This window comes from Ochotona curzoniae, unplaced genomic scaffold (genome assembly GCF_017591425.1).
Source record: "Ochotona curzoniae isolate NIBS_2020 unplaced genomic scaffold, NIBS_Ocur_1.0 scaffold_461, whole genome shotgun sequence".
Taxonomy (NCBI): Eukaryota; Metazoa; Chordata; class Mammalia; order Lagomorpha; family Ochotonidae; genus Ochotona; species Ochotona curzoniae.
The window spans coordinates 10,813,018-10,835,524 of record NW_024467120.1 but is presented as its reverse complement, the minus strand read 5'-3'; the positions used below and the strand labels follow the sequence as shown (position 1 = coordinate 10,835,524).

Genomic DNA, 22,507 nt, shown 5'->3' with positions numbered 1-22,507 from the left:
AAAGCAGAAAAAGAATTATTTATCATTTTAAACAGTCCACCATAAAATTTTTTGTATGGCCCTTGGATCATACAGGCATAAACCCAGTGGGAGTTTGTTTCTTTTGAGGGGAGACAGGCAAAGAGAGAGCAGACTTTGCAGCCTGTAGGTAGATGCACCACAACTGAGAGAGGGAAAACAGTCCAGGATTGCTCATTACCCCTTCAAGAGTGAAAGAAGATGTGAAGAGGTCCACTGTAGAAAGGATTTGGGGATGGGAAGGAACTAGTTCAAAATAATAGGGAAAATCATATTAAAACTTTATTCACTGTGGAAGAATTTTATTCATTTTCAAAGACGAAAGAAAGCTTTGCTGGGTATGTTATCCTGGGCCGACAATTTTTTTCTTTTAGAATCTGGAATGTCACTCCATTCTCTTCTTGCCTGTAGAATTTCCTGTGAGAGATCTCTTGTGAGCTTAATTGGCATTCCTTTATATGTCAATTGATTTTTTTCACGTGCACATTTAAGGATCTTTTCCTTATGTTCAATTGAAGAAAGCTTGATTATCATATGTCGTGGTGAAGATCGCTTTTGATCAGGCCTGTTGGGAGTTCTGTGTCCCTCCTGGATCTTGTTTCCCAATTCTTTCTCCAGATTAGGGAAATTTTCCTTGATTTTTTCATTAAATACATTTGCAAACTCAGCTTCTCTTTCTGCACCTTCTGGGACTCCCATAACTCTTATATTTGGCCTCTTAATAGTGTCTTTCAATTCTTGAATACTTTCATTTAAGGGGATGTACAGTAGCTGTGAAATGGAGACTAACATCCAGATGTCAGGATGCAGTGTGGTATGCATTTCTGCTTCCAGACAAAGATGGACTTACAATGAAACTGTTTACTATATCTTGACAATAGGATTCTGGACTCTCTGCCATTTTCCATGCCTGCAAAGATGGACATATGACTGAGTATGAAGAACTATATGTTAGTAATGATATAGAGGAACTGGGGAGGGGATTGAGGAGGGGATAAGGGAATATGGAACTATCACAAAATGATAGCAATAATAATAAAATGTAAAACAAACCCAACTTTATTCAAAACTACATACACTTCAATGGCAAGCATCCTAGGCCTAAGCAAATATATGTGGTAGGTGAGGTTTAGGTCAGCTTCATTCTGTCACCAGCCCCGTTGCTGGTCTTTCTACATTATACCCTTACATACCCACATTACTCTGAATTCTCTCCCCAGAAGAAATCATAATGGGAGCCTTGTGCAACAGTTCAACTGGCTAATCCTCAGCCTCCAAGCATGGCATCCCATAAGGGTGCTGGCTTGTTTCCCAGCTGCTCTACTTCCCATCCAACTCCCTGCTTGTAGCCTGGGAAAGCAGTTGAGGATGACCCAAAGCCTTGGGACTCTGCATTCATGTGGGAGACCCAGAAGAAGCTCCTGACTCCTGGCTCTGGATCAGCTCAGCTCCAGATGATGCAGTCATTTGGGAATGAACCAGTTAATGGAAGATCTTTCTCTTCTGTCTCTCTTTCTGTATGTCTGCCTTCGAAATAAAAATAATCTTTTAAAAATTTATTGAGAATGTATACATTATTTCAATTAATGCTTATAACAACACTATGAGAGAGGTACTGATATTAACCACTTTTATGGATGAGGACTCTGAATGACAGGGAAGTTAAACAGCCTGCCCAAGGTCACACAACTAAATGGCATTTAGAATGTGAACCTAGGTAGTTTGACCCTAGAGCACCCTCTAGCTTGTTCTTCATTGCCACTTGGTTGAGCTGATTGATTCTTACATTAACAGCAGATCTTTAGAATAAACAGATCTGAATTCTAGACTAGCCATTTAAATCATCATGTAGTTATATATTCATATGAAGGGCATATGGTTGGATGGGTGGGAAGATATGTCAATGAAAGTAGTTGTTTCAGTGAATTACAAAATTTGAAACTGGGAAGCACCTTCATATTGAAAAGGAGGAAATTGAGGCTCTGAGAAGGGGTGTGCCCAAAATCACACAAGTGGTGACCTTCAGCTTAGCACAAGTGCTTCCAAAGCTGCAGTCAGCTCGCCTGGACAATGACCATGAGAAAGGAAAAGACTGACATCAGCTTCCTCTTTGAGAAATATGCTTGTTGTGAAGGCAATTCTTGCTTTAAGTGTTTTTATTGCTTATCCAAATGAGGTGATTTTGATGGTTGCCTGGGTTCTCAGAGCTGGATAGAGTGAAGGCTTCTCCTCCTAAGGCCCGGTTCAATATCAGCAACTAACGTGACTGCCCCAGTGGCATCCATTTGTCCACATTGGATACCCCACATCCAAGGGTGAATTCATAGTCTTCCAGTCATAGAGAGGTGAGCAAGAAGCTTTCTGTACAACTGAATAAGCATCATTTTTTTTTACTAGCACTCTCAGAATATTTCCATACTGAGTAATTAGGCATTCAAGACCATATTTTTTTAAGATTTATTTATTTTCTTCTTTTAAGATTTATTTATTTACTGGAAAGGCAGATATGCAGAGAGAAGGAGAGACAGTGAGAAAGATCTTCCATCCGATGATTCACTCCCCAAGTGAGCGCAACGGCTGATGCTATGCCGATCCGAAGCCAGGATCCAGGAACTTCTTCTGGATATCCCACACGAGTGCAGGGTCCCAGTGCTTTGGGCCGTCCTCGACTGCTTTCCCAGGCCACAATCAGGGAGGTGGATGGGAAGTGGAGCTGCTGGGATTAGAACCGGCGCCCATATGGGATCCCAGGGCGTTCAAAGCGAGGACTTATTTTATTTTTATTGGAAAGCCAGATTTTTTTTAGAAAGAGAGAGAAGAAGAGACAGAGAAGAAGATCTTCATCTGCTGTTTCACTCCCCAAGTGGTCACAACGACCAGAGCTGAGTTGATCCAAGCCAGGAGTCAAGAGCTTCTTCCGAGTCTTCCATGTGGGTGCAGGGTCCCAAGGCTTTGGGCCGTCCTAAACTGCTTTCTCAAGCCACAAGCAGGGAGCTAGATGGGAATTGGAGCAGCTGGGACATGAGCTAGCGCCTAATGTGTACAAGGTGAGAATTTAGCCACTGAGCCATTATGCCAGACCAAGAACATGTTTTTTTACAGAAAGAAACAAAAACTCAGAGCAACTGTCCATAGGAGTGCTGGACTTTATTCTTCAACTATCAGGATTTCAATCAAAACCAGCATGATTTCAATCATGACATACTGTTTCCACTGGTTTCCTTATAATTGAACAGCAAAATGGGAAGCTGCTTCATTTCTCTCACATGGGCAGGTGCCTTGGCCTAACCCAGACATACCTTCTGTTTTTCCCCCTCAACTTCTCCATCTCAGCTCCCTCACCTACCTGTGAGTACAGTGGCCTTGTCAATAGAAGCCCCCAAAATTCATTCCTCTCTGTCAAACATGCCTTCAGCTGCTCCCACTCCAACATGCCCCCAGATGCCTTCTTCAGGCAGTCTGCAGTGCCCCACCCTTCCAAACCCCCACCTGAAGGCCAGAGTGCCATGTCCTGTGGCAGTGTTCCCCATCTTAGGCAACTGTACTGATGTATTGGTATAGTTAACGCAAATTTGGCATTGATCAGGCCCAGAATCCCACTAGCTACTGGCTGCTCTTCTCTCAGCAGTATAATACTTGCCTAGTTCTAAGGCAACCTATGCAGCCACCTACAGCTGGGAAATATGATATTTCAACATGTATATAATCATAATGATCAGATCAGATAATTGGCATATCTATCACCTCACAAATTATTTATATCTGTTGGGAACATTCAAAATATTTTCAAGTAGCTATTTTTAAACATTCAGTTAGGGCCTGGCACAATGCCTCAGTGGCTAAACCCTTACCTTGCATGCACCAGGATCCCACATAGATGCTGGTTTGTGTCCCAGCTGTTCCACTTTCCATCCAGCTCCCTACTTGTGGCCTGGGAAAGCAGTGGAGGATGGTCCAAAGCCCTGGGACCTTGAGACCCTGTGCCCACATGGGAAACCCAGAAGCTCCTGGTTCCTAGCTTTGAATTAGCTCAGTTCTGGACACCGTGACCACTTGAAGAATGAACCAATGGACAAAATGTCTTTCTTTTTTTCTCTCCTTCTCTAAGTTTACCTTTCCAATAAAAACAAAATAAATGTTTAAACATTCAGTTAATGCTGTCACCAGTTATCCTACTAGGCTATAAAGTATTGAAAACATTCCTCCTATCCAATTGCACCCCTGTACTTGTAAGCATTCCCTGTCCATCTTCCTCCTTTATACTCTTCCTAGTCTCTAGTAGCCACCATTCCACTCTATTTCTATGAGATAAACTTGCTAGCTTTCACATATGAGTGAGAGTATGCAGCATTTGTCCTTAAGCACTTGGCTTATTTCACCTAGCACAATGTTCTCCTGTTCCATCCACTGGAGCATATAGCTTCCAATGATATGTTCTCATTCTTCTTATGGCAGAATAATATTCCATTGCATGTATGTATTTTCTTAACGCATTCATCCATCTATGGACACCTAGGTTAACTCTGCATCTTAGCTCCTTTGAATAGTGCTTCAAAAATTTGTGAAAGCAGGTATCTCTTTGAAACACTGAGTTCCTTACCTTTGGAAATGGACAGCAATGAAACTGCTGATCCGAAAGGAAATTTTCCAGCTTTATTGAGTTATGACAAATAAAAATTGTACAAATTTAGATTCCAAAATGACTATTCTTTCTGAAATGATTATCACAGTCAATTTGCATATCCATCACCTCACATAATTACCTCTTTTGTACATTCAGAATACTTGAGACCTCTTGCTTATTAAATTTCCAATATATAATGTGTAATTATTAATTATGATGACCTGGGAAAGCAGCAGAGGATGGCCTAAGACTTTGGGCCTGCTATGTGAGAGACCCGGAAGAAGCCCCACTCCTGGCTCCTGGTCCCTGGCTTCAGATCTGCTACACTCCAGCCATTGCACCTATTCGGGAAATAAATGGTGTGTGAAGGATCTTTCTCTCTCTCCGTCTCTCCCTGTGTAAACCTGCCTCTCAATTAAAGGTAAATAAATCTTAAAATCAATATTAATGAATTAATTAACCATGCTGTATAGTAGGTCTCCAAAGTTAATGCCTGCTGTGGCTTCCACCATCTCTCCTTCTCCAACTCCTGAATGCTCTTTTGCATTTACTGTTCCTTTGTTCTTTCCTTGCTTGTTCTGCTCTTCATCTAGTTTTCTTTTTATTTCCCTTTTTTTTTTTACCATATTGTTCACCTTTTATAATTTTCTATTGTTTTTGGGAAGAATTATTTTTTAGAGGAAATTTCTCATTTACTGTTGTACTTACTGTGTATGTCTATTAATTCTTTATGTTTTGTTAGGCTACCACATTTAAAAGTCAGTAGCTATGTGGAATTTCCAAATGAAGATCTATTGGCTGATTGATAGATATTTCAACTTTACTGATATTTCACTCACATACCACACAAGTCACCAATTTTAAGTGCATAATTCAGGAGTTGTTATGATAGTCAGAGATTACTATCACCACCACCCACCAATTTTAGAATACTTTCACTATCCCAAAAAGAAATCCCAGACCCATTATTTCCTGTTTTCCTTTTCTCCTCAGCTCTGGAAACCATGGCAACCATTAATCCACTTTCTGTCTCTGTAGATTTGCTTACTGTTTACATTTTATGTCAATAGAATCATACAATGTGTACTGCTTTGCAACTGACTTTCCTCACTTAGCATAATGTTTGGAAAGTTCAACCACCACCTTACAGCATGCATCAGCATTCTCTTTTATTGCCAAATAACCTTGCACTACACAATTAGGCTGTATTTTGTTCATTCATTGATGAACATTTGGGTTGCTTCCCTTTTTGGGTTATGAATGATGCGGTCATGAACATTCACATGCAAGCTCTCTATGTGGACGGCACTTTTGTTTCCCTTGAGTCTGTATCTAGGTGTGTAATTACTGAGTCCAGTAGGAAGTGCTAAGGAGCTGCCAAGCTGTCTCACAAAGCTGCTGCTGTACTTAACATTCCCACCAGTAATGTACTGAGACTGCGATTTCTCTGCATCTCCCTCAGCACGTAGGATTATCTGTCTCCTTGTTGTGGGTTTCCTAACAGGGGTGAAGCAAGATCTTGTACTTTTGGTTTTCATTGTTCTGATGATTGACGAGGTTCAACATCTTTTCATGTGCTAACTGGCTGTTTCAATAACTCCTTTGGAGAAATGTCTGTTCAGATGGATTGAATGTATGTTTACAGATGCTCTTTCATGTGCCTGTCCTCCCTCCAGCTCTCTCTCCCTCTGCCCTTCCACCTGTTCTTTCCTTCTTTTCTTCCCATTGCCTGATTCTCAGATGTGTGCCTTGAGACAGTCAGAAGACCCGGGCGGTGCCAATATTCCTCACCTGGTTCAGCACAAATACTAGTCCATGATCCCTGTTAATGTTTTCTCTAAATAAATTCTATCCCATAAAATAAAGTCCTTATCCAGAATTTCATAAGTTATTAGTAAAGCAGGGTTTTATCCCCCCCTAGGAAAAAAGGACTTTTCAGAATTATCTGGGCTGAACCACCCATGAGTCCTTCCCTAGCAGTCTCTGCCAAATTGTGCACTCATTCAGTGACAGGGAATTTATTACCTCCTGAGGCAGTTCATTGTGTTAGACAAAGGGCTTTATTTCTGGAGAGTCCTTTGTTATAATGAGATTAAGGCTACCTTTCTAAAGCTTACATCTCCTAGTTCTACCCCATGAAGCACTTCAATATTCCTTTGAAACTTCATAAAATCCTTAATGCCAGCACATTCCTCAAGGTAAATTTGCCTCCATTTGTCCCTCAAAGCATGGTTCCTGGGCAGCCTTCACCAGCCTTCACCAACCCTTTCTGAAGGGCCTTTAATTTCCTAGGCCAGTGTGACATCAAGAAGATAGGTACATACGGACCAGGAGCACGGAAGATAGGAGCTGTCTAAATCAGGTGGCTTAAGACACATTTGCTGTTTTTATTGTTACTACCTGGGATTAATATGTACGCTGAGTTCACTGTCACCTAAAATATCTGTAGGTTTTTCTCCTATAAGAATTGCTAATTAACTTCAAGTCTGGAGCTCAGCATATCTTTGTAGGATTCGAATGTAGAATTTCTTTAAAGATTTATTTTTGTTTGTTTGAAAGGCAAATTTTAAAGAAAGAAGAAACAGAAAAAGAAAGATCTTCCACCCTCTGACTCACTCCCCAAATGACAACAAACACTTGGAACTAAGCCGACCCAAAGCCAGGAGCTTCATCCAGGTTTCTCACATGGGTGCAGGGGCCCAAGCATTTGAGCCATGCTCCGCTGCTTTCTGAGGCCATATCAGGGAGTTGGATTGGAAGAGGAGCTGCTGGGACTCGAACAGGCACCCATGTGGGATGCTGACATCACAGGCAGAGGATTAGCCTGTTACACCACCATGCTGGCCCCTCTAATCTAGAATTCTATCTTTACCGTATAAACTAGCACTTTGTTGGATTTGATTCCATTAAACAAAAATAATTGATGGTGATAATGTAAATAGCAATATGCCAAAACTCTATGTTATTATTCCCTTTGCAACCCAACTGATGGCTTATGAGGCAAGTACAATCACTCTCCTCATTTGTAGTTGAAGAACAGGCAGCTTGCCAAGGTCAGTGCCTCACTCAGAGCCACACCCATGTTTGCTGACCATAGAGGTGAGCTCATCACTCTGCCAGGGCTCCGGAGCCCATTGCATTGCCTGCAGGACCTTTAGTTTACAGCATTCCCACCTGAAAATGTGGTGAGTGCTTCCATCTTGCTCACAAGTTTCCAAATCACTGAGTGAAAAGGAGTCCAGAGCTGCTGCAGAAGGTTCAGGGCGTGCTCCCCAGAGCTACTTCAGTTTTCAATCAAAGCAGCTTAACTGCCATCTATTCGTACCCTGGGGTTTTCTCTTAACAACGCATAAGAAGAAAAAGATTGATACCATCAATAAATGTGCAAAGCATCATATCAAGCTACCCATCAAAACTGATAGCAGATAGCCAAGCAGGCTGCATTCACATCAGCCTGTTCATCATAACCTGGTCACTCATTCCTATAGTTTACAGGTTGTCTCCATGCCATCCAAGAAGACTGTGTACCACATGTGTTGGCAACACAGGTCCCAGCAACATCCCTGGATGGGTCATCTTGATGGTCCTCTGGAACCTCAGTGTTTTTATAGCATAGTGAAGGAAGTGTCACAGTGGCCTCCAAGGTCTTCCTTCTTTTACCCAACTGTGATCCTGTATACGTTCATGGAGAACAACAAGTCTGTACCTTTTAGGCTGTCATCAATGATTGCCTCAAGTCCTCTTCTTAGTCTCACACCCTACTTGCATTGCACACCACAGAGCTCTGTGAACATGAGCTCACATGGACTCCCCATGATACAGTGTGTTCCTTCCTTCACCAGAGTTTGAAAAGTTAGTGACAATGGGACTGGTGTAGACTCTGCTTGTTTTCTTCACACCTTCTTGAGAGATGGACTAGCCTTCCACCAACCCCTGGTCATTAGCGCCACTACCCTATGGGTAGACAGTCCTGGGCTTGATAACTTAATCAGTCTGTAGAGTAAAAATGTGAGAAGACACCTCTTTGTCCCTGTCCAACGTGTCTCCGGGAGGATCTGGAGAACTGTGTAACCACAAGGAAGAGGAATGAGTTTGACGCAGTTCACCTCTCCACAGCTCTGAGATCCCCTTGAAATTTTTGTCACACAGAAAGACCCTAATATATGCAGCTCTTAGTATGCACCGGATCCTGTGCCTTTCAAAGATCATGGCATAAGTACAAGTGCCTACTAAATGAGATACAAATTCTTTCCAAAGCCAAGTCCAGAGGGAGCCAGTTTCAGCAAAGATTTCATCCAACTCATTAGCTGACCTTACTCTCTCCCTGGCTGTGTAATGTGTGCTCACCTGGCTGCTCTGCACCTTGGGATTGGCCTTGCTTTCCTGCCTCCTTCCCAGTTAGTCAGAAATAAACACAGGGATGAGCCTCCCACGTAACGTGACTTCACCATGCATAATTGTTGGAATGAAAACCTCCCGGTTGCATATCTGCACAATGCCAGTGATTACAGTGATTAAATCAATCAAGCCCAATTTCATAATCACCAGATGTATAATTTCCCCCACTCGGCAGGGCCCCACCACGTGGCATCCCAGCTGTCTGATTCAGGAGTCAAAAACACACTATTACACAGAACACAGTGAGGGGCACTTAGGTAATTTTGAAAACTTAATGCCATATTAATGAGGATGAGGAGACTCAACAATGGTCCATGAAAATTTTATATTTTGATAGTAAAATAGCTGGTGTATAATTTCCCCAGTGGTGACTTACTTCAATAGATGAAGCACGCAAGTACACCTCACTTCCCACTCTCACAGGTAATTGCTTCACTGAATGTTTTATTTTCAGAAAGAATTGCTCAGCCAATTATGTATAATAGGGAAGATTTTTATCAGCTAAGATTTACTCCTGAGAATTAAGACTGTCCATTAAGGCTCTTTTAGAAGCACAGCTCTCCCTATAAAACCATGAGCTACACATATACAGTTAGTTATGTAAGGAGCTTTGCAAAATGTCTTAACTATGTTTCTTCAGAGAGCTTCTGTAATCTGTTGGCATGGTGCATGTAATGGTTGCTGCCTGTGAAGTCACAAATTGACATCTTTGAGCATCACATTTATGGAGAGGAGACACTCAGATGAGGCCTCATAGCCTCTGTTCCTTCTCCTTGGCTAATGAGAAGAAATCGTGTTGGTGCCAAATGAGCAAGATGAGAGATTACAGACACCCAATTCCATTCTGCTTTCCCAGTGAGGCAATAATTTTGTTTCCTGTAGCAATTCAATGTGCACCTGCTTTGGAATATGCAGTTCATCCCACTGTGATTGTCTGAGATCCTACAAATTCTGGAGTTTGGGACCCTTGCAAGACTAAGATGAATTTATCCCCTTGTATGCCTTCCATGTAAGTAGTAAATTTCAAAGTTACTGATTGAGTGGAGCCCAAGAAAGAGCCTCCACAGGGGCTGTCACAGTTCAAATTCTACTCCAGTAGAAACAATATAACTCACTGTATAATAACTTAATAGCCACACATTTGGGCGTGTTTATAAATCTATATTTTATATTAAAACTTTTTAAGATTTATTTTCTTTTATTTGAAAGGCAGATTTTAAAGAAGTAGAGACAGAGATTATCCACCGCTGTTTTACTCCCCATGTGGCCAGATCAGCAGAAGCTGAGCTGATCTGAAACCAGGAGCCAGGAGAATTTTCTGGTTCTCCCACATGGGCCTGAGGGCCAAAGGCTCTGGGCCATCCTCCACTGTTTTCATAGACCATAAGCAGGGAGTTGTATCAGAAGTGGTACAGTCGGGACATGAACTGACTCCCGTATGGGATACCAAAGTATGTGGGTGGAGGTTAGCCTATTGAGTGCTTGCTTCAGCAGCACGCATACTACAATTGGAGGGTTAGCCTGTTGAGCTACCACACCAGCCCCTAAAACATTTTTGAAAGCTATCAATTTGTAGATAATTTATAAAAGATATCTACAGATGACAGAGAAAGCTCCACCAAGAGTTCATCATACAACAATGTTATCAGATGAAGAGTATAAAATTATCATGTTAGTATAAGTAGAGACACGCACACTTGAAAAAATAAGCAGAAAATCAGGAAATGTGCAGAACAAGCAAGAAAGCTTGAAAAAGGACAAACTAGAACTCCTGGAAATGAAAACTCTAGTAGCAGAGTCAAAAATTACTGGACGTTGTCATCAGCGTACTAGGCACTAATCAGAATCAGTGAAATAGAAAACAAGGCTGAAGACAACAGTAAGAATGCAGCTTAGAAAGTATGAAAGCAAAGCTAACAGACATGGAGGACGGAGAATGAAGAGAAAATAGGGCAAAAACAATATGTAGAATGTGTAGGAGGATACTTCAAAAAGTTCATAGAAAATGAAATTGAAATTCATGTTTATTTCGATACAAAAATATTTTGAAATACATGCATGCCTAAAGAACTCTCAAATTTCGTAAGAAAAATTTTAAAATTAAAAGCAGAAAAAACTTGATCAGACATATCAACCAAGGGAACATAGGAACAGCAAATACAAAATAAGAAGATTTCTAACATTATTCGTTACTAGAAAATCCAAATTAAGTCCTAAATGAGATTTTTATATGTACTTAGTAGAAAAATTAAATAAAATGTAATGACAACACCAAATGGTGGTGAAGAAATGAAGAAATATATTTCATATATTGCTGGTGGAGATGGGAATTGGTGCAATCACTCTGAAAATTAACTTCTCATTTCTCAAAAAACTATACACTTATTTGCCACATATTCTATCCATCACCCATTTATGCCACAGATTAAAAATATGTATAAAAAGACCTGTGTAGTGATGCTCATGTAATTTTACTTGAAATAGCAAACCTAAGAGTCAAATTATCTTTTTAAATCAACTTTGCTATACCCAACCATGGAATATCACTCAAAGGACAAGAAGTAGCTAAAAATGAGTCCACTGTACCCTTTTCTGAAAATTCTGAAACCTAAAGAGACATTCCTTTCCCCTCCCTGAACTACAGTTCACTTGAGACAAGGAAAAAGGCAGAAGAAAATTAAAGGCTCACCTATACTGAAGACACATTCTTAGTGTAAACCAAAGCTGGTTGGAGGTCACGGCCTAGGTCACTGAGCTAATTCTGACCCTGTCCTTGCCCTGCCCTGCCCCAGTACTGGGCAGACTTCCCCAGTTCTGAAGCAGCACTGAGCAGACCCATGGTTCTGTCCATGGACATTGTCCTAATGCAGTTTAGTGTGTGGAAGAACAGAGCACAGCTGGGCATGGGCTCCAGAGAGAAGGCAAAGGGCTCTCTGCCTCTGTCAAAGCTCCCAGCCCTCCCAGCCAGCCACATCAAACTTCCTCCACCCAGGAGAACGATGTAACAGGTGCCTCTGTGCGGAAATCCAAAATCAGACACAGAAGTTTCCCACAGCCGTGTCTGGCTGACTCCGCCTTTGGGCTTACGTTAGTGCCCTGCCTCCCCTACCCATGGCCAACTGGAAGTGAAGCCAGCCTTTTGGGGAGACGTCTCAGCAGCCTTGGGGGGTGGGATGGGAAAGGACTGAGACTCTCCTGCAAACCTTCCCCCGTTTGTACCTTCTTCTCCTGTGGAGACCGCCCAGGACTGTTGTGGGCAGTATAGATCTGGAATGAATCAGAGCATTGCATCAATTAAACCACTTCCACCAACCTGAGTTCAGTTTTTTCCTCCTAAAATTATGCTCAAGTCCTAACCTCTGGTCCTTCAATAGGGGCCCTTAATTGGAAATAGGACTATTGCAGATGGAATTAGTGCGTTAAAATGAAGTCCCACTGACCTTTTGTCTGGATTCCCTATGAGAAGACAAAGAGATGCAGGTAGAAGGTGTGCAAAAACGCAGATGGAAGCCAAGTCAGGAAGTGCTGAGCTTGCCCCCCATCAGCCATCGGCACAGGACACTAGAGAAGCCTGGATCGATTGTCCCTCAGAGGGAGTGCTCAGAAGGAGTTCACCTCTCTGACACCTTGCTTCTAGACCGCTGCCTCCAGGGACCGGAGAAAATAGCTCTGTTTCTTTAAGCCATCCAGTTTGTGGGGCTTGGTTACAGCCGCTGTGGAAGGCAGTACAAGGACAGAATGTCCGCTCCATTTCTCACCCTGATTAGGTGCACATTCCTGCAGCAGCACTTTGTTAGTGGTACCAAAGCTTCTCAGACACAACCATCTTCCTAACTAAACTCTGAGAAATCTTTCATTCATTTAAGCATTTACTCCTTTTTCATCCCAGATTATAAAATGAGCAATTAACGCATTAGGGAGTAACCAAGAAAAATGTGTTGAAATATAAAAGTGTTTCTTTCAACTTTCAGAAAGTATTTAATTTCCATTTCACACTTAAACAGCCTTTTTGGACAGAAATGGATTGAATAAATATTACTATTATGCTAAGTTGATTTTGACCTTTGTCAGCATATACCCAGCATGAGACATGTACACTTAAGGGGCACATACAAATTCTGTTCTGTTCAGTTCAGCAGTATTTAATATGCACTTTTGTAAATATTACCATATTGTAAAGTTCATGTCATTTAGGGTTCTGTGTCACTTTGTTGTGAGACATAGCTTGCTTATTTATTCCCTGAATCCTGGGCAACAGAATATCTTTCCATTTTGGCCTATCATAAGTGGCATTCTCTGCATGCATTTCTCTTCTCTTTGATTATGTCATTATGTCATTATGCGAAAGGCATTAGCACATTAAACTATCCACAGTATGTTATGTTACCATACTACTCAGAAAAGGCTGATTTTACTTACAATACCACCATCTATGCTATTAAAAATGTATTTTAAAATGATTAAATTCTTCTGTGTAGTACTAAATATCACGCTTTACCAAACTTAAAAACAATTTTAAATTGCCAATATGGTCAGGCAATTTATGCAGTTATACTGCATTTGTTTCCTGTCTGGCACAAGGGTAACTTCTCAAACAAGTCTGACACATTGAAGCCCTTGGGGAAATAACTTGCTGTTTTTATGGCGTATCTACTTCACTAGCATAGTTAAAAATCCACCAAGTAGTTCTGCCACCACAGTCCCACACCGTGATGTCACAAGGACCCCAGCTCTTCCTTTGACACTGAGATGAAGAGGAGAGAATGCTTTGTGCCAGCAAGGAAATACAGCTAAATCCAATTCACCTCAGAGTTTGTTCTCCTATCCACTTCCACTATCTCTTATGCAGACTGTGCCAGGAGTCCCTACTGTCTGCTCTGCCCCCACACTCCTCTGATGTCCATTCTTGCCCAGCAGCGGGACTCCTCTCTCCCAGTGCAAGCCCTCCTGTTTGCATCTCAGTCAACCTTCATGAAAGTTTCTCCTAAGGCCCACAGTGAGGGACATCTTGCCCCTCCGACCCTAGGACTGGGCACCTCACACCTTCCACGCTGCTCCTACCGCACTTCATTTCTCTCAATACTTAGTTCCCCACCTTCTCTGCTCCAGGCCATCGGAACCCTGCTTTCTCTAGCTGGAATGTTTTTATCCAAGCCTCCCACTTCCCACACAGTTTCCCTCTCTAGTTTGTGCTCTTCCTACTCATTCTCACACTTTCAGAATCACTTCTGGTCACTCCCTCCAAAACTCTATCCTGACTCCCATAGCCCCATCAAGTATCTTGGCTAAGAGCTAACACAGAACCCTATAATTCCCCTCTGGTAAACAAAAGGTATTGCACCAAGTTGCCTATTAACTTCACCAAACCATCTGCACAACTACTGCACTTTGGAAAACTTACTTAACCTCTCTACACTTCTTTGCCTCATACGAAGAATGAGTATAAAACATGGAGCACTTTAAATGCAGCATGAGGGGACGACACGGTGGCAAGAGGATTAAGCCATTCTTCCAATGCTGGCATCCCTGGTTTGAGTCTTGGCTGTTCTGCTTCCAATTCAGCTTTCTATTAAAGGCCTGGGGAAGCAACAGAAAATGGTCAAAGTGGCTGAATTCTTACCACCCATGTGGGAGACTGGGATGGAATTCGCTGGTCCTGGTTTTGGCCTAGTCTAATTTTGGTTGGTGTAGGTATTTGGGGAGTGAATAAGCAGATGGACGATATATTTATTTTCTCTCTCGCTCTTTCTCTGTTCCCTTCCTCCCCCCCTCCACTCCCACCTCCATTTCTCTCTGCCACTCTGCCTCTGAAATAAGTAAATAAGTACATCTTTTTTTAAAGAAATGAAACAGAAATGTTATCAAAATATTATACACATCTCTAGACTGTAAGTCCCAAGAGAAGTTTTTTATCTTGCTCATTGCTGCTTTCCCTACCGATGCAAAAGAAAGAATAATGTACAGATAATTCAATGTTAACTTATACTTTCAAGACCCATGAGAGTGTGGATAACAAATAAAATGAGTTTCGAAAGAAGACAGGAGAAGATAAACACAAAAACAAAGGTAGCAGTCAAATTGGTTGGAGAAATGATAGATTCTTCAATGACTAGCATTAGAACCTTTGTTAACCATTTGCATGACTAAAGTGAGGATTCGTTCATAGCATAAACAAAGTAATTTCATATGCAACTAGTAATAGAAAACAAAACATCCACAGGAGAACAAAAGTGGATATTTGTTTGCTCCAGCACAGTACAGACTGTGGGATTTACCAATATGGAGGGACCACTCCATGTTGAGAGCTGTGAATCCTCAGGAGGCACCTACCTCAGTCTGTGCCTCACCTGTCCCACCTACAAAGCCCACATGTGCAAAGTTTCTACAGAATAGATGCTGTCATCATGGTTAACAATGACATAGAGTATCATGGGATTTAGTGAAATAATATTTTTTATCACAAAGGATGTAGAATGATGCTCAGCTTAAGAGATAGAGCTATATAAAAATTATCAGCTGGCTAAGTCTCAGAGGTTGCATTCTAGGCATTTAGGTTTTTCTTAACTCTGGCTTCTAATTGTTCTATAAGAGACATGCAATTCTTTAAAATAAGAAAAAAAGGGGAGGGCTCCTTTGCACTTGAAAGAATATTTTAAATGTCAGTGTTGAAGACTATTGGGTCATGCATGATTCTAATCTAAGAGATAAGTGTGATCTACTGTTAAGGGAAACAGCACATACAGAATAGTTCCAGTTGTGTAAAAGCACTATTTGATAGACAGATATATATAATCATATATGGAGAAAACAAAGAATTTAGTACGTTAGCAATAATCATCTTGGTATTTGAGTCACATGAGATTTCTATTTTATTCCTTGTGTTTGCTTGTATTTCCTCACTTTTTATTACACACATGATTATTATAACACACACACACACACAGCATGATTCTCGAGCATGGTGCAGATAGATTTTCACCTGGAAGAGGAGAAGCAAGGAAGATGCAGACTTAAAGATGAGCGAGAGAAAAATGGGAGTCTGACTACTTGTGTGAAATAAGAAATATAAGATAAAGAGAAGACTTTGAGCTCCAAGATCCTTGTGACAAACGAAAAGGGCTAATTAAAGATAGTCAAGAGCCCATCAACCAAGGAATGGTAAAAAAAAAAAAAGTGATATATTTACTTTATGAAATACTATACAGTCATTAAAAAGAATGAAATATTACTACTTGCAACAAAAATCCATTATCTTTAGTGAGGTAAGCCAATCCCAAAAGGATAAATATCATATGTTCTCTCTGATATAAGACAACTCACATGCAAAGTACAAAATATATGTATGTTTATATGTATGTTGTATGTGTACATATAAATGAACTGTACAAGGGAGATAATCTTACATAAGAGAACTTACATACCTTTACATTATGATGCTCTGGTGTCTATCTTTTCCTATACTTAGCATGTCGTGATGCACTTAAATATCAGAAACTTAAGCTTATAACTGTGAACTGATGGGCTATGTTAACATGGGGACAAATAGTCGGAGGCAGCAATGGAGAAGGAGGAAGTGGAGGGTAGGGATGAATCCCTATGTCTATAAAAGTGTATTGTGAAAAATAATTTCTTTTAAGGGCCTAGCACGATAGCGTAATGGTTAAGGTCCTAGCCTTCAACGCGCCTGGATCCCCTGTGTACACCGGTTCTAGTCCTGGTAGCTCCACTTTCCATCCAGCTCTCTGCTTGTAGCCTGGCAAAGCAGTCAAGGACAGCCCAAAGCACTGGGACCCTGCACCCATGTGGGAGACCCAGAAAGAAGTTTCTGCCTTCGGACTTCAAATCAGCACAGCACTGGCCGTTGCGGTCACTTGGGGAGTGAATCATCAGACAGAAGATCTTCCTCTCTGTCTCTCCTCCTGTCTGTATATCTGCCTTTCCAATAAAATAAATAAATCTTTAAAAAAAAAAGAAAAATAATAATTTATTTTAAAAGAGAGATAGTCAAGGATAAACATTTAATGCAATGTCTGTGAGATTACCGTATTGGAAATTAACTGCTGAATACAGCATGCATCTGTACTCCAAAGGAACAAATAAAATTTTCATTTTTATTTTATTCACTTTCATTTCATGTTATTTTTTCTTTTTCCCACCACTTGCTATGTCATAATACCTTTATATATCAGAAAGTTAAGCTTTTAACTATGAAGCAAGTAAATAGCTATAATAATAATTTGAGGAAAAATAATATTAAGGTGAGGAAGTAAGGAAAGAGGGGAGGGAAGAATCCCTATGCTTCTAAATCTGTTTGTGAAAAAGCTGAAACCTACTCATTTTCTGTAAATTAATAATAATAATGATAGAGATGATGCTTGGGGTGACCACATGCCATGTGATCCTGACTCTGCCTCTCATTCTACCTTCTTCCTAATGTACTTCCTGGGTACATCACCTGGGTACAGGTGATGATTCAAGTCCCTGGGTCCCTGCCATTTATGTGGGAGACCTACATTGCATTCCAGCCTCTTGGGTGCAGCCTGGTCCAACCCTTGCTATTACAGGCACTGGTTGAGGCAACTAACAAATGGAATTTTCTCTGTCTGCCTTTCCAACAAATAAAAAAATTTTTAGGTTTCAATTTCAAAGAAATAAAAAAGAGGTTTAACACTGTGAGCAGGAATGAGACCCTGGTATCCTAAAAACTCAATCCCAATAGCATAATGGCAAGACTTGTTCCCCATGCTTCGCAGTGCATGGGGAGATGGAAATGGATGAATCCAAGGCTGGAAAGAGAAAGGGATTACAGAGGAAATAGGCCACCCTCAGCAGAAGGTCTGAGGGAGTGTACATCACAATATTAGCAAGCAATGGTTATTCCTGGCTCTCAGAACCATGACTGTAGTCTTCTTCTCTTTCTTTCATTTTCAAAGTGTATTTCTTTATTTACATTGAAAAGGCAGCACAACAGAGATAACCCTCAACATACCCACAGCAACCACAGCAGGGCCAAACCAAATCCAGAAGTCAGGGACTCCATCTGGGTCTTGAATATGGGTGGCAGGAATCTACCTTTCCCCTGTTTAGATTTATGTGCTTCTTTTATACTTGCTACTTACATTGCGGGGTGTGAGCGACATCACGCCAGCCCAATCTAGAGTGTATTAAGGAGTCTTTATTAACCAAACATTGTGATATAACAGGGGCCACTAGAAATTAGCAAATGACAAGTCCATATGGCAATCCAGTCTGACTCTAACTCCAAGAGGAGCAAATGGTCATTACCCTGAAGTCCATCTGTTAGACTGAAGACCTATGTCCCAGCCTCCCCAGCAATATAAATTATCCTAGAAGACATACAGTGAACAACCTGGACACACTTACAAAACTCCACACATTTACCTTTCCCAGGCTTCTCTGCCCACATTCCATTAACTCTTAGGCCTCACCTCCACTGAAACTCTTCAAAGTACACAACTTAGAAATACAAAGCATCTTAGCATTAACATTTTTACTGTCTCATCCAAGCAGTGAACAAAGGGTGAGGAATACAGACATACAGAGGACATGCTCAGGGCCTATCTGTCCCTGGAGTCTGTCCACAGGAAGCCAGAGAACAAGCAGGTAACGGAAAGGCCAAGAGTCGGAGTACCAGAGCAATGGAAGCATGCACCCAAGAGATCATGTCCCTCTCTGTTATGGGCCTTTATGGGGGCTTGCAAGAGAAGTGCTTATGCAGTAACGCAATACCACCCCCTCTCAGATTCCAGGTGATAATAGGTAAGCAGTAGGGGACACCTAGGTGGTAGGGGAGTGGCTTCTAAGCTTGTGACCCTGAACTAGCTGCCTACCCCACAACAATTACTGGGCTCAGTGCAAAGGCTCAATTGGCTAATTCTCCACATATAAGTACCAGGATCCCATTGTGGATGCTAGTTCATGTCCCAACTGCTCCACTTCCCAACCAACTTGCTCATTGTGTCCTGGGAAACAGGTAGAGGATGAACTCAAAGCTTTGGGACCCTGCACCCACGTGAAAGACATGAGAGAGGCTCCTGGCTCCTAGCTTCGGATCAGCTCAGCTCCAGGTATAGCACTAGTTTGGGGAGTGAACCAGCAGATGGATGATCTCTCTCCTCTGTAAATCTGCCTTTCCACTAAAAATAAATATATTTTAAAATGGCATTTTATTGATTCATTTAGGGAAAAAAAAGGCAGACTTACTGAAGACACAAACAACATAGGCAAATAGAAGTAAGCTCTATCCACTAAAACTTATCATCCCCAAACGATCACCAATAGCCTTTTGAGCAGCACTCTGTCCTCTAAACTGGTAGGCAAATGCCTGCTAGAAATGCCTTGCCTGCCTGGATCATTTCTCAACAGAGACTCAACTATTAGAGTACCCTTTGTGCAGTCAGCAACCTGCAGAGGATCATACTTGTGCCAGAGACTCAATCTAAGGAAACTGACCAGGTCAAAGAAAATGCTCCTAATGATGAAGGGCCAGTTACTGGGCTCAAACCCACCTCTGTGTGTTGTCAGGTGCTTGTACTGAGTGCAGGTCACCAACTTCTTCAAAGGTAATTTTGCTGTTGGCCTCGATATGATTCTCAGTTGCCATAACAAAACTCCATGGCCTGGGTGGCTTAAACCACCAAAAGTTAGTTCCTCACAGTGCTTGAGACACAAGCCCAAAACCAATGTTTCCAGCGGTAGACAAAGGCAATAATATGTCCACCTTAGACTCAAGGCTCAAGCCTCTACTTCAAGAGACAGATTAACAAGAGAAAAGCATCCACATTTGTTTTGTTTAAGTTTTATGTGACATGGCAACCTTCATAAATGAAGACCCAAAGACCCAGGAAAGCCTATGTATTTTTAAGTTGAGCTGTAATGAAGAGTGTGTGATCATGCAAGAATGGGTCTGTCCAGTACCACTTAACAGAGGGTTTGTTTGATGGGAACAGCCTGAGGGACTTGGCAAGGCTGTGTGGCCACACCCTCCTTTGTGTCCCTGTGTCCTCACAGATAAGGATGCACCTTTGCTCCAGGTCTAGGGAGCACATTGCCCATATAAGGAATGCAACCTGTTTCAGTCTCACTTCTCCTATTTTCCCAAATGACAAAGGTCCTTATTTTGGGGTAGTAAGTCCAGGACCCCACCACAGCAGTTTCCCTTTTCTAGAAAAAGCTCTCTTCCTGGCTTGCAGGCAGTTGTTTTTCCATCTTATTTTGTCTTGTTTTGTTTCTCACTCTCTCTTCACAGAATCTTTCCTCGGAGACAAAAAAAGGGAGTGCTTTGGTACCTCTTCTTACAGGCACATTGTCTTAGCCTATTCTGTGTTGCTGTGACTGGATACTGTACAAGGAAAAGAGGTTCCTTTGAGTCTTGGCTTTGGAGGTTGAAAAGCATGAGGTTGGACAGCCTTGTCTGATGGGGGCATCATGCCAGGCCATACATGGTGATGATGAGAACATGTAAGGGAACAGCAAGCAGCATGTGCAGAAGAGATCAAGCACAAAGAGCTTTATAGCATCCTGTTCTCATGTAACTAGGTGCATGAGATCTAACCCACACCTAGGAGATGGATAATGCCCCATGACCTAGTTACCTCCTCAGGGTCCACCTCTTGCAAGTCCGCTCACTCCTTACACCCCACACCTGGGGGCCAGCTTCCAACACACCACCCTTTTGGGAGATGAACCACATCCAAACAAGATCAGGCTCTAATCCTGGCCACCCTCGGAACCTCACTTGATCCCCACAATTTCTTTACTCCAAATAGGTCACCCTGGGAGCTAGTGGGTGCTAGTGGGAGGCGGGGTGGGGGGGAAGAACACAACCATTCTGTACATTACAGGCCTCACTGTGCTTGCCCCCACCTTAATTCTCCAGCCACCACCACTTGCCTTGCAGCCCTATCACGTCAGCTGCACTGCCACTGCTTATTTACATAAGCACATCTTGCTTTCCAGATAAGAAATTTTCCTAGCACACAAAGCATTCATTGTTTATCTCTGTCCAGCACACCCTGAGTATGGAATCCAGTTGTTAAAGTCACGTAAATTTTCTGAAATGCTTATTAGAACAGCTGTGCGTTAAAAATAAATTATGTGAATTAGAAAATACACACTTAAATAAATTCTGTTTAAAACAAAGTCTGTACACACTCGAGGTTCATCAGTTTGTAATGGCTCCTCTTTGCAGTTATCTGTGTGGTAATGATTGTTTATATGTATTGTAAGTGTTTGGTGGAAACTATGTATAATGGTGAGATGCTGGGCTCTTCTTCTTAAGTTTGTGTTCAGTGACTTCGTGTTAGTAGGACAAATTAACTGTGATGGGAGGATTTTCACTGTAAGAACCAGTAAACACTGCAGATCAGCTCCACTGTCCAAGAGCTAGTCATCTCCTGTTTATCAACATACCTCTCCAGCCGCTAGTGTGACAGGCACCCAGTCAGTAAATACTGCGTGGATAGGAAGATTTCAGATGCATGAAAAGAAGAAGGGAAGAGGAGAGAACAGGAGAGATGTGACGACAGAAAGAACAGAAACAAGAAAAGGTTAGCTAGGTGGGGCATTTAATACTCTGCCTCTAATCTGGCAGCCTGCCCAGCGAACAACCACAAACGTTCTGTTTCCGTCTTTTCTGCATTTCTGATGCTGTGCTCTTGAGTATTGTGCAAAAGAGTGCAATATAGTACAGAAAGTGTGGTCATCCTATTTCTGAGCTGTGTTGCTTCATCACATTTCAAAAGAGTGTGCATTTTTGCATTCTGGTCCACTCCCCCTGGAGATAACCGTGTGGCAACACTGGCTTCAGAATACAGAAAGCCCCACATTGGCCATTCACCACATATTTACAACGAGCTCCACCGGAAGGTAAGCAGGGGTGGGGTCCTTTTGTGGCAAGGTAGTTCTTACCACAGTTTCCGTTCCCATTTGCCCGCTTATCCCAGTGAGCGTAAAGAAAGAGGAACTCCTCAAGCTGGAGAGGTGTATGCTGGCCCAATGAATATCCTGCCCAGAAAGGTGACTGGACTTCTCATACTACGTTTTATAATGTTCCCTACCAAGTTATTTCCCTTGTACCATTTTTAATGTTTCTATTATGGATCTTACATGGGTTTCTTTGTAGTGCATTAAAACAGGAGAGGAACCAAGAGGAATATAGCTCTGGGGTCCTGTGCTAAAGGAACTGGAGAAACATTTATTATTGTCATAAACTCAATTGCTTTGGGATACTTTATTAACCTGGTTTCAAGTAGATTCTTTTTATGGAAGCTTTAGCTAAAGCAGTGTGACTTGAAGGGCCCTATTTTATGAGTGAGCATACAACACAATTGAAGGCATCTATTTGGCCACAAAACTCATGGAGTGGCTGATTAACTTATATGAGGGAGTGTTTGCACTCTTTCACCAGGGACTGATAACCCAGGGAGGATTTAAAGAATACAGCAG

General features: G+C 41.8%; 1 long non-coding RNA gene across 1 annotated transcript in view; it reads right to left on the bottom strand.

The window, feature by feature from the left end:
* LOC121147819 overlaps positions 1-12,309 on the bottom strand; it is a 31,726-nt gene extending 19,417 nt beyond the window's left edge. Inside the window, exon 1 of the long non-coding RNA XR_005882473.1 lies at positions 12,260-12,309. This is a non-coding gene — a long non-coding RNA (uncharacterized LOC121147819). The remainder of the gene's footprint in view (positions 1-12,259) is intronic.
* Positions 12,310-22,507: the final 10,198 nt, after the last annotated feature.